At 38.7% G+C, this 13,412-nt stretch overlaps 1 pseudogene; it reads left to right on the top strand.

Moving 5' to 3' along the window:
- Window positions 1-6,146: 6,146 nt before the first annotated feature.
- On the top strand, window positions 6,147-7,179 carry LOC140509218 (L-lactate dehydrogenase A chain pseudogene; annotated as a pseudogene).
- Window positions 7,180-13,412: the final 6,233 nt, after the last annotated feature.

The raw sequence follows: 13,412 nt of genomic DNA, 5'->3' as shown, positions 1-13,412 counted from the left end.
AATCCAGGTTGGAGGGGATGTGGACCTACACCAAAGGAGTGGTAGTGCCAGAGAAAAGAAATGGAGGGAAAGGTTTTAAAATGTTACAAAGATCAAATGAATAGTCTTGGCAATATATTGGATGGACAGAGGGGATAAAAGAGAGTGAGGATTGAAGATGACACTTCCATTGACTAAAAGGATGGTGGTACCCAAGAAAGTAATGGAGAAGTTCATAACAAAAGAGAATTTTGGGATAGGGGAGTAATACATTCTGGTTTGGACATGTAGAGTTTAGGATGTCTATGGGACCTCAGGTTCTAGATGTTAAATAGGTAGTTGGCAATGGCAACTCTGGAGGTTAAGAGAGATGTTAAGGCTGGATAAGTAGATTTGAGTATCATTGACATAGAGATCATTGAATCCATGGGAACTGATGAGAACACCAAGAGACATGATATAGAGGAAGAAGAAAGCCAAGGATAGAGCCCTGAGGGATACCTACTATCAGTAGGCATGACCTAGGTGAAGATTCAGCAAAGAAAACTGAGAAGAAGAGATCAGAGAGAAAGGAGGAGAACCAGGAGAGAGGAGTATGATAGAAACCAAGAGAGAAGAGTATATCACGAAGAGGGTGATAGCATCAAAGGCTATGGACAGGTCAAGAAGAATGAGGATTGAGAAAAAGACCACTAGAAAAAAGTGCCTGTTGTTGGAAAAAAATAACAAAATTACATTTTTAAAAGATAGTGCTGGGATCTAACTTTCTAACTAGAGAAATGGGATTTCCTGGTCCACACTAGACTTAGGGTTCACCTAGAAGTAATTTCACAGTTTGATAATTCAGGCATCCAGTTTTCTATACAAAGAAGGGGAATTTCCTGAGTAGCGTGCACATGGTACCTGATACTAAGTAGAGCAGAGGCAAAAAAACAGAAGTCACAATATGGAGGAAAAGAAGATCTAGACTTTACACTTTACTATTGCAGTGAGTTATTTAGACAGTGTAGGTATGATGGGGAGAGGACTGTGTGTCTATCAGTTCAAATGTGTTTTGTTTTAATGAGATAATCTAAACTCCAAGGTAGTACAAGTCCAGGCAGGGGTCATGATGGGAAGGACTGCATACATTCCTGATGAAAGACAGACTCACTAGAATGTTAGAAGGTTATATTGCTGGAAACCCTGAAATGATTTCCAATCCAAGGGGAGTCCAAACTATAGGGTTGGAACTGCATCTAGAGGACTTTGGAACCCTATGGGAAAGTGAGGCCACCTGAATAGGGGAATTTTGTTGATTGCTTATGGGCTATTGTGGTTTCCTTTATGTGTTTTCTGAATTTGTTTATTAGCTAGTATGAGTCCTATACATCTCCTGCATTACCAGTAGAGTGAAAAAAAAGCTGTTCTATGACTATGACTATTACTTTCTTGAGTGCTTTCACCAGATACAAGCAGATATGGGGAACCCTTTAACTCATATATGTTAAGAACTACACACAAGCTATGTTCTAAGATTTCCAGAGTAAAGTCTTGTTAGGGAAAATAAGATCTCAAAGGGCGGTATTTTTTTAGGATGCATGCTCCAGACTGGACCTGGTCCATTTGAGCCTAGAGAGGAGATGTCAATGAATCTTTGGTTACTTCAGTCCGTAATTAACAGAGCTAGGTAAAAAATTCATGAATGTATCCAGAGTTAATGTAAATTCCATGCAACAAAGACAAGTAGAATATGGGAAGGATGGGTAATGAGAAAGGTAACCCTAAATGGTAGCCATCACTACTTAAGTCATCTAGTATGGCCCAAGCATGCCAGCACAACCTGAGAGAAAATGGGAAATCCCTGATGAAAATGCATTTTTAGAGACTCTTCTCTTTCCCTCCCCTCAGAGGAAGGTCTTCACCAAGAATTTCTTCATTCCCTCTAGGAAAGGCCAATGGTAAAGTGACCCTCCAGCGTAAAAGTGAATTGGGTTCAAGCTCTATGCATGCTTATGACTTGAATCAGAGAAAAACTCCCTTCTTCATTGACTTGGATCCTCAGAAACAATTGATTATGGATCCAATAACACCACAACAACTGTCCTTTCAAAGGTAATGGGGAATCCTCATCCATGTCAGAAGGTAGGACCATAAAACTATGTATGTTGCATAGAGAACAAAAAAGTCCACTTTTTTAATGCAAACAGAACATTTTTTAAAAATTGACATGTCTCTTCCCTAAGGAAAAGGAACTAGTTACTTTTTCATTTTCACAACACTTTTATATTCACATAGATTTCTTTCTTTTTCCCTTTCATCTTAAAGGATAAAAAAAAAATTCAGTTCAGCAAAAAAAATATCAACCAAATTTGACAGTATATTCAATATTCCACACTTCTACAAAGAAGAGAAGGAGGTGTAGTTCCTAATCTCTTCTCCGAGGCCAGGCTTGGTCATTTTAATTACAAAGCATTTAACTCCAGTTTTTTGTTTGTCATCGTTCTTTCCATTTACATTGTTACACTCACCTTGTATATTGTTTTCAGGGTTCAGCTTATTTATTTGCAAAAATTCATATAAGCCTTTCTGTACTTTGTTGACTCTTTTATTTTCATCATTTTTAAAAAATGAAACAGTAATGTCCCATTATATTCATGCAGCTAGGTGGCACAGTGGATAGAGTGCTGGACTTGGAGTCAGGAAGACTCATCTTCCCGAGTTCAAATCTAGCTTACTAGCTATGTGACCCCGGATAAGTCATTAACCTTGTTTGTCTCTGTAACTTAATCTGTCAAATGAGCTGGAGAAGGAAATGGCAAAACTCCCCAGTACATCTGCCAAAAAACCTCAAATAGGGACATGAAGAGTTAGACATGACTGAAAAATGACACCACAATGCAATGGACATCTATTTTGTTCTAGTTCTTTGATACCCCCAAAAGTCCTGCTATGGCTATTTTGGTGCAGATGGGACCTTTCTTTCTGTCTTTAACTTCCTTCAGATACATGCAATGGGATCTCTGGGTCAATGACATTTAAGACACTTAATTTCACATGGCTTTATAGCATGATTGGACTGATTTACAATTCTTCCAAGAGTGTAATAGCATGCTTGTCTTTCTATTGGTCATCCAACATTGACTATTTTCATCTTTGCCAATTTATTGAGTGTTTTGCTTCACATTTCTTATTTTTAGTGTCTATGGCTGTTAATAGTTTGTAATTCTTCTTTTAAGAACTACTTGTTCATATCCTTTAAAGACTTACCCATTGAAGAATGTTTTTTGTTCTTATATATTTGTGTTGTTTTCCTATATATCTTAGATATCAGACATAGTTGATGCAAAGACTTATTCTCAATCAATAACTTTTCTTATCCTAACTGCAATGATTTTGTTCTTACAAAAGTTTTTGCATTTTATGCAATTAAATTATCTATTAAATTTTTATAATTGCCTCCCTATTTCTTGTTTTTTAGGAGTTCTTCCCCTAAAATTGAGAGTGATCAAGAATTGGAAATTGAGGGGATGTGCATCAACTGGGGAATGGCTGAACAAGTTGTGGTAGTTGAATGTAATGGAATACTATTGTGCTATAAGAAATGATGCACAGTTGGACTTCAGAAAAACCTGGAAAGGCTTATATGAGCTGACGCAGTGAAATGAGCAGAACCAGGAGAACACTGTACACAGTAACAGCAGAATTGTGGGATGACTGACCTTGACAGACTTAGCCCTTCTCAGCAATGCAAGGATATAAGATAACTCCAAAAGACTGACAATGGAAAATGTTATCCACACCCAGGGAAAGAACTTTGGAGTCTGAATGCAGAGGAAGCAGACTATTTGCTCTCCTTTTCTCTTGTTGTTTTGTTTTGTTGCTTCTTTCTCGTGGTTACTTCCATTATTTCTAACTCTTCTTCACATCATGACTAATATGAAAATATGTTTAATATAAATGTATAAGTAGAGCCTATATCAGACTGTATGCCATCTGGGGGAGGAGAAGAAGAAGGTAGGGGAGAAAATTCAAAATTCAAACTCTTATGGAAGTCAATGTTAAAAACTAAAAATTAATTAATTGATTTTAAAAAATAATTCTTCCACTAGATATAGGAGCTAAACACTCTGAAGACAAAGCAGATGTTTTTCCTCCAAGGAACAATATTTTTAATCTACAGGTACTGTCAGATGAGAGATAATCTAAAAGAGAATGAAGAATAAAGTAGGAAAGGTAGAGACTGACATGGTTAAGCAGCAACAACTTGGATTAAGCTTTGGCAGCTGTTTTTTGACAGTGAGGTCTGCTACCTTCCCAGGGCCTGAGTCCAAGGAGTGAGAGAGAACCTCCCTACACATGTCAAACCAGATGACGACTGCCCACTTCTTGTGACTTATGTGGGAATAAATTATACTCCCAGAAAGAACCTAGAAAAAAATGTTAAAGATTACACAGTCTTAGACAACAAACTTGGACAACAACAAACTTTGGAGAGGTAGATAGTTTTTCCTTCACCATTGCCAACTGAAAACAAGGGATATAAAAGAGAATCATGGATTTGGGAAGGGAGCAGCTGGTTAAGGAAATGGTAACTGAGAATAGAATATGGATTCCTGGAATATCACTTAAAATATAAGAATAATAGACTACTGGCCAGGGTTGCAGTACAGCCAACAAGAGTCAGAAAAAAAACAACTTTCTGAAATCCTGCAAGTTTAATTTAAAGAGCTCTAAATTGAAAAGGAAGAGCGAGAAAACTGTTTATATATATTCACCATTTGACCGAGTGTAAGAATAGCACAGAAAGAATAGTCATAGGGCTAACAGGGAATGAGCCAGTAATGAAAACTATGGCTTCTTACACAAATGAATAAAATATAAGTAATAAGCAAGATGAACTAGGGATCCTGACATGAGAAGGGAAATTATGACTGAGACTTGATTGTATGAGATTCATAATTAGAGTTTAGCTCTGGAATGATGTAAGAGGGGAGGGACAGGGTTGCACTATAGTTTAAGAAAAAATGCTCATATGAGGAACTCCAGAAACCAGAGGAGAGAAAAATGATGAGAACATATTATTTATTGTATGAGATGGCTCTCTGGAAGAGGAGGGATACTGGGGAAAATTTAGGTAAAAAAACACAAAAGGAATAGATTAAAGTTGTTTTAAAAATAAAACAAAATGAACAGGTCATACCATACTAACTTTTTTTTTTCTTTTTTGACAGTATTACTAGAACTTAGAAATTAGTAGGATGATATATAGTTTACCTCAATTTTAGCTAAGCAATAAATATTCTCTTACATTATTCTTGTTGAGAAGATGGAGAAACATAATTTAGTTGATGCTACAATAAGTTGGGTTTGAAAGTGGTTGAATGGCCAAATAGAGATCAATAATGGTCCTACTTTAACTTTCTCTAGCAGATTGTCCCAGGGATCTGTCCTTGGCTCCATGCTCTCCTTACCAGTGACTGACAAAGGCAGATGGCACGCTTATCCAATTTGCAGATGACACAAGGCTGGGAGGAATACCTAACATACTGGATGACAGAATTAGGATCCAAAAGGTTCTACAACAACTAAGACAGTGCCTGGAACTTAGTAGACACTTTATTCTTGTTAATTGATTGATTGATCTCCACAGGCTAGAACAGTGAGGCTAAGCTAATGAGATTAAAAGGGATAAACTGAAGAACTACATTTGGGTTCAAAACATCAATATCACAAGTGCAGGATGGAGAAGGTAGCATGACTAGGCAGTTTCTGTGAGAAATTTTTTAAAAAATCAGGAAATTTTCATGGACTGCTTTCTCAGCATGATTCAACAATGTGATGCAGCAGCCAGAAAAGTTTAAGCTATTCTTTTTTCTTTAATTAATTAATTAATTTTTGGTTCTCAACATTCATTTCCATAAGCTTTTGAGTTTTAATTTTCTCTACCTACCCTCCCCCCTCCCCAAGACAGCACACAATTTGACACAGGTTCTACATATACATTCTTATTAAGCATATTTTCAGCATGAGTCTGGGAGCAGCAGTCTCACATCAAACTCAGAACTTTCACAGCTTGACCAACAACTTCGATATCCCCCAAAATGACATCTACTGTCAAGGATCAGCTGATTTTGAATGTCCTAAAGGAAGACCAGTTTCCCCAGAACAAAATCACCATTGTTGGAGTTGGTGCAGCTGGCATGGCATGTGTCATCAGTATCTTATTAACAAAGGATTTGGCTGATGAACTTGTCTTGGTTGATGTAATAGAAGACAAACTAAAGAGAGAGACAATGGATCTCCAACATGGCAGCCTTTCCTCGAAATGCCAAAGATTGTTTCAGGCAAAGACTGCAGTGTGACTACAAACTCAAAATTAGTCATTATTACAGCTGGGGCACATCAACAGAAGGGAGAAGGTCATCTTAATTTGGTTCAGTGTAATGAGAATATCTTTAAATTCATCATTCCCAATATTGTTAAATACAACCTAATTGCAAGCTGCCTATTGTTTTCAGTGTCGCAGATATTTTGACATATGTGGCCTGAAAGCTACATGACTTTCCTAAAAATCATGTTATTGGAAGTTGTTGCAATCTGGTTTTTCCCATTTCTGTTACCTAATGGGGAAGAGACTTGATGTCCATTCTTTACGTTGTCATGAATGGGGAGTGTTCCTTGGGGAACATAGAGACTCCAGTGTTCTTGTGTGGAGTGATGTGAATGTTGTTGATGTGTCTCTGAAGAACCTTCATCCTCCTTTGGGAGCTGATGCTGATTCTGAGAATTGGAAAGACGTTCATAAACAGGTGGTTGAAAGTGCTTATGAGGTGATCAAGCTGAAGGGCTACACTTCCTGGGCCACTGGTTTATCTATGGCAGATCTGGCAGAAAACATTATGAAGAATCTTAGAAGAGCACGTCCAATTTCCACCATGATTAAGGGTCTATATGGCATTCATGAGGATGTCTTCCTTAGTGTTCCATGTGTCTTGGGGCAGAATGACATTTCAGATGTGGTGAAGGTAAACCTGAATCCAGAGGAGGAGAACCATTTTAAAGAAGAGCACAGAACTTTGTGCACAGCAACGACCACAGTGCACGAAAGTTTTTTCTGGTAGACTTGGAACTTCATAACAACACAAGAACTTAAAAAAAAAATTCCCAATGGTCTTCTAAGGTAAAATGCCTTCCACACTCAGAGAAAGAACTATGGAATTCATTTGCAAAATGTAGCAAATCATTTGTGTGTGTGTGTGTGTGTGTGTGTATGTGTATGTGTATTATGTTTTGATTTGTTATATGATCTCTTCCATTCATTTTAGTTCATCTACACAGCATGACTATAGTGAAAATGTATTCAATAGGAAAGTATGTGTAGATCCTATATAGAATGGTATGCCATCTTGGGGAGGGAGGGGAATGGTGGGGGGTGGGTAGGGGGGAAAATCTAAGTTCTATGGTAGTGATTGTAGAACATTAAAAATAAAAAAAAATAAAGAAGAGCACATTGAGGAATCCAGAAGGAGCTGCAATTTTAAAACCTTTTAATGTGCTGCCATCAAGAGAATATGACAGTGGTTAAGCAGCTGTGTATGATGGACTTTTCAAATAGGCCAAATCCTTCCTCTTATTAGTGACTGAACACCAGAAAGATAAAACCTGTGAACATGCTCAATCTCTTCCTGAAGTTAGAAATAGGGAATAGTACAGTGTGACTCCTATTTGTTAAACCCTATTGTTGTTTGCAACTGATGTGGGATATGACTTGTACAGTCTCAGTAGTGGGTATCAAGCAGAGCAAGCACCTCACAGGTATATAAACTACCTGTCCTCTATGTATGTGCTACAGGTTCCTATAGGTTCAGAAGACAACATTCTTAGATATAAAACACCAAACAAACAGGAGTAATTCTTTATTGATACAGTGCTTACCTTTGTGCTCTCCTACATTAGGGATGGCCCCATGTATCATTTTATCAGAGGACCTGATTTTGGGGGGGGGGGGGTGTATGTATATGTCAATGGTTGTAATTTTCCATATTATATAAAAAAATCTGTATATATACAATGATGCAACCAATTCCTCAAATATCACGCTAACCCTAAATACTGAATAAACAACAAATACCTGATTAAAAAAAAACATATTTTGGGGGAGGAGCCAAGATGGCGGAGTAGAAAGACGCACATATGCTAGCTCCAAACCCACAGCCCATAAAATACCTGTAAAGAAGAACTCCCAACAAATTTGGGAGCAGCAGAAGCCACAGAACAATGGAGCAGATGAGATTTCTGTTCCAGAGAGACCTGAAAACCTGACGCGAAAGGTCCTTCATGCACCTGACCTGGAGCGGAGCCCAGCCCTGCCCTGCCTTGGCTTCGAGGCACCAAGAGGAGCAGATCCCAGCAGGCTTCAGGGATGGAATCTCCAGCAGCCACGCAGGTCCCTCCACCCACAGGTGCTGAAGGTCGGTGAGAGGGTCTCTTTGGCTGGTTGAGAGGGGAGTGGGGTGTCCCCATAACTCAGGCCCACTCAGGAGGCAGCAGCGGAGGCAGCAGCAGACAAGGGCTCCCCAAGCAGGCAGGAGCCCAGATCCATTGTTGAAGGTCTCTGCATAAACCCCCTGAGAGAACTGAGCCCAGTGCGGCAGTCCTGCCCCCATCTGAGCACCTGAGCTTAATCTCACACTAAATTGCAGCCCCACCCCTGCCAAAAGCCCTGAGGCTGGGAAGTAGCATTTGAATCTCAGACCCTAAGCACTGGCTAGGCAGATCTGGAGGCATGGTGGGTGTGGAAAGGAAACTCAGAAGTCAAGTCACTGGCTGGGAAAATGCCCAGAAAAGGGGAAAAAAATAAGACTATAGAAGGTTACTTTCTTGGTGAACAGATGCTTCCTCCCTTCCTTTCTGATGAGGAAGAACAAGGCTTACCATCAGGGAAAGACACAGAAGTCAAGGCTTCTGTATCCCACACATCCAAAATAAATATAGCATGGGCTCAGGTCATGGAAGAGCTCAAAAAAGGATTTTGAAAATCAAGTTAGAGAGGTGGAGGAAAAACTGGGAAGAGAAATGAGAGAGATGCAAGAAAAGCATGAAAAGCAGGTCAACACCTTGCTAAAGGAGACCCAAAAAAATACTGAAGAAAATAACACCTTGAAAAATAGGCTACTCAATTGGCAAAAGAGGTTCAAAAAGCCAATGTGGAGAAGAATGCTTTCAAAAGCAGAATTAGCCAAATGGAAAAGGAGATTCAAAAGCTCACTGAAGAAAATAGTTCTTTCAAAATTAGAATGGAACAGATGGAGGCTAATGACTTTATGAGAAACCAAGAAATCACAAAACAAAACCAAAAGAATGAAAAAATGGAAAATAATGTGAAATATCTCACTGGAAAAACAACTGACCTGGAAAATAGATTCAAGAGAGACAGTTTAAAAATTATGGGACTACCTGAAAACCAGATCAAAAAAAAGAGCCTAGACATCATACTTCATGAAATTATCAAGGAAAATTGCCCTGAGATTCTAGAACCAGAGGGCAAAATAAGTATTCAAGGAATCCACAGATCACCGCCTGAAAGAGATCCAAAAAGAGAAACTCCTAGGAACATTGTGGCCAATTCCAGAGTTCCCTGGTCAAGGAGAAAATATTGCAAGCAGCTAGAAAGAAACAATTCAAGTATTGTGGAAATACAATCATGATAACACAAGATCTAGCAACTTCTACATTAAGGGATCGAAGGGCATGGAATAGGATATTCCAGAGGTCAAAGGAACTAGGACTAAAACCAAGAATCACCTACCCAGCAAAACTGAGTATAATACTTCAGGGGAAAAAATGGTCTTTCAATGAAATAGAGGACTTTCAAACGTTCTTGGTGAAAAGGCCAGAGCTGAAAAGAAAATTTGACTTTCAAACACAAGAATGAAGAGAAGCATGAAAAGGTAAACAGCAAAGAGAAGTCATAAGGGACTTACTAAAGTTGAACTGTTTACATTCCTACATGGAAAGAAAATATTTGTAACTCTTGAAACTTTTCAGTATCTGGGTAGTGGGTGGGATTATGCACACACATACAGAGACAGAGAGCACAGAGTGAATTGAATAGGATGGGATCATATCTTAAAAAAATGAAATTAAGCAGTGAGAGAGAAATATATTGGGAGGAGAAAGGGAGAAATGGAATGGGGCAAATTATCTCTCATAAAAGAGGCAAGCAAAAGCCTTTTTAGTGGAGGGAAAAAGAAGGGAGGTGAGAGAAAAACATGAAGTTTATTCTCACCACATTCCACTAAAGGAAGGAATAAAATGCACACTCATTTTGGTATGAAAACCTATCTTACAATACAGGAAAGTGGGGGATAAGGGGATAAGCAGGGTGGGGGGGATGATGGAAGGGAGGGCAAGGGGAGGAGGGAGCAATTTGAAGTCAACACTCTTGGGGAAGGACAGGATCAAAAGAGAGAATAGAAGCAATGGGGGGCAGGATAGGATGGAGGAAAATATAGTTAGTCTTACACAACAGGACTATTATGGAAGTCATTTGCAAAACTACACAGATATGGCCTATATTGAATTGTTTGCCTTCCAAAGGGAATGGGTGGGGAGGGAGGGATGAAGAGAAGTTGGAACTCAAAGTTTTAGGAACAACTGTTGAGTACTGTTCTTGCTACTAGGAAATAAGAAATACAGGTAAAGGGGTATAGAAAGTTATCTGGCCCTACAGGACAAAAGAGAAGACGGGGACAAGCGAAGGGAGGGATGATAGAAGAGAGGGCAGATTGGTGATAGGGGCAATTAGAATGCTTGGTATTTTGGGGTGTGGGAGGGGACAAATGGGGAGAAAATTTGGAACCCAAAATTTTGTGAAAATGAATGTTAAAAGTTAAATAAATTAATTTTAAAAAAAAACATTTCCACTTTAGTCATGTTGTAAAGAACTAGAATGAATGAGGGAAACCACGAGGAAGAAAGAAAGAAAAAGAAAACAAAAAAAAGAGAGAGAGCAAATAGTATATTTTGATTTGCATTCAGACTCCATAGTTCTTTCTCTGGTTGTGAACAGAATTTTCTTTCATGAATCTTTTGGGGGTATTAGATCCTTGCATTGCTGAGAAGAGCTAAATCTATCAACGTTAATCATCGCACAATGCGACTGTTACTGTGAACAGTGTTATCTTGGTTCTACCCTCTTTACTTTGTATCAGTTCATATAAGTCTTCTCAATTTTTTCTGAAACTACCTTGCTCATCATTTCTTATAGTACAATAGTATTCCATTACATTCATATGCCACAACTTGTTCAGGAGTTCCCCAATTGATGGGCATCCCCTCAATTTCAATTCTTGGCCATCACATAAAAGAGCTCCTATAAATATTTTTGTACATGTGGGTCCTTTTTCCATTTGAATGATCTCTTTAGAAATTAAAAGTTATTCTTAACTGGCTCACCCACTATTCATAGGGATCCCTACCAAGGCACTTTCCTAGTCCATCTTCTCTTTTCTTTATATACCATTTCTCTTAGATCTCATTAGCTCCCTTGGATTCAATTATCTTCTCCATCCAAATGTTTCTCAAGCCTCCTTATCTAGACCTAACCTCTCTTTTAATCTCCAAGACTCACAACTCCACCTCCCTGTTGGACATCCAGAACTGGATGTCCCAAAGACTTGAGATTTCCAAAACTGAATTCAAGATCTTTCCCTACAGCTCTCTCTTATTCTTAGTTTTTCTATTATTCTAGATGACATCACTATCCTGTCACTTACCCAGGTTAGGGTCATCTCACTCCCATATACAAACCAGTTGTGAAGTCTTGCTTAGTTTACCTTTGCATCATCTCTCATCTTTATTCCTGTGCTTCCTCAAGTATAGGTCTGATCATGGAATTCTTTTCGATAAATCTAGTGACTCCCTATGGAAGAGCTAATAGAAAATCTTTTTTTGGTTGTTAAATCTTTTCATAACCTGCACCTCTCCTATCCTTCCAGTATTCTTTCACCTTACTGACTTTCATGTACTCTGGGACCCAGGGACCCTGGAGTCTTTTGTTCTTTGCATGAGACACTCTCACCTCCCCACTCTGGGTATTTTCACTGGCTGTTCTCCATTCTTGGAATTCTCTCCTGCCTCATCACCTATCTCCTGGTTGCCTTGACTTCCTTCAGGTCCCAGTTAAAACCCACCTTTTATAAGAAACCTTTCTTGGTCCTCCTTAATGCTGGTACTTTCCTTCCATTGATTATCTTCAGTTTATCTTGTCTGTATTTTATTTGTACATTGTATATGAAAATATTATTTTCATGTTGTGGCCTCCATTATTCTGCAAGCTTCTTGTGAGTAGGGACTGGATTTTGTGGTGTCTGTGTGTGTTTATGTGTGTGTGTGTGTGTGTATGTGCTCACATGTGTGCCTATTGGCATACTCTGCTTAGCACAGAACTCAGCAAAAGTAAGTATTTAATGTTTGTTGACTTGCTTTTGTATTTATATCTCCACAATGCTTAGGAGCTATTATTATAAATGTTTTTTCCTTCCTTTCTTCCCTTCCTTCCTTTCTCCTTCCTTCCTTCTCTTCCTTTCCTTCCTTTTTCCTTTCCTTTCCTTTCCTTTCCTTTCCTTTCCTTTCCTTTCCTTTCCTTTCCTTTCCTTCCTTCCTTCCTTTGTTCCTTCCTTCCTATTTAACTCGGATAATATATGACTAATAATCTTTACACATTAGAAGGACTATCATGTCAAAGAAGGATTATCCTGCTTGGTCTCAGAGGGATGAAAAAAAGAGAACAATCTCAAAATAGTGAAAGCAGATTTAGGCTTCACATGAGGAGAAAGAAACCCACCAAACATTTGTTGTCATTGTTCAGTCGTTTCAGTTATATCTGACTCTTCATGACCCTATTTGGGGCTTTCTTGGTGGAAATCTAGAGTGGTTTGCTATTTCTTTCTCCAGCCCATTTTGTGAATGAGGAAACTGAGGTAAACAAGATTAAGCGACTTGCTCAGAGTCACCAAAAGTGACCAGAGTACTCATCTATTATTTCCTCTACTACTAGTCATAGAAGGCATAAAATTGAAGGGGCACTTGCTCTGAAGGACAGAGTTCATGAAGTCTGTAGAAGCTCCTGAGTCCAGAAAATTTGGGATCCATAATGCACAATGGTTTGGGAATTCAATGTTGAGGGTCATGAACAGGTAGACTATGAAGCTGATCTTAGGGATTATTCATCCTGAAGACAGTAATAAGCAGCTGCCACATCACAGCAAGCATTTATATAGCATTATAAGGTTTACAAGGCATTTACATATGCTATCTCACCTGATTCTTAAGAACAGCCCTGTGGGGTACAGGCTATTATTTTACAGATGAGCAAAATGAGGCAAAAAGAGTGGAAATGATTTTCCCAGAGTCTTACATTGCTTCCACTTGGCATTCTTTCATAAGGG

This window comes from Notamacropus eugenii, chromosome 5, assembly GCF_028372415.1.
Source record: "Notamacropus eugenii isolate mMacEug1 chromosome 5, mMacEug1.pri_v2, whole genome shotgun sequence".
Classification (NCBI taxonomy): Eukaryota; Metazoa; Chordata; class Mammalia; order Diprotodontia; family Macropodidae; genus Notamacropus; species Notamacropus eugenii.
The sequence above is the reverse complement of the archived record's forward strand: the minus strand, read 5'-3'. Positions and strand labels throughout refer to the sequence as shown.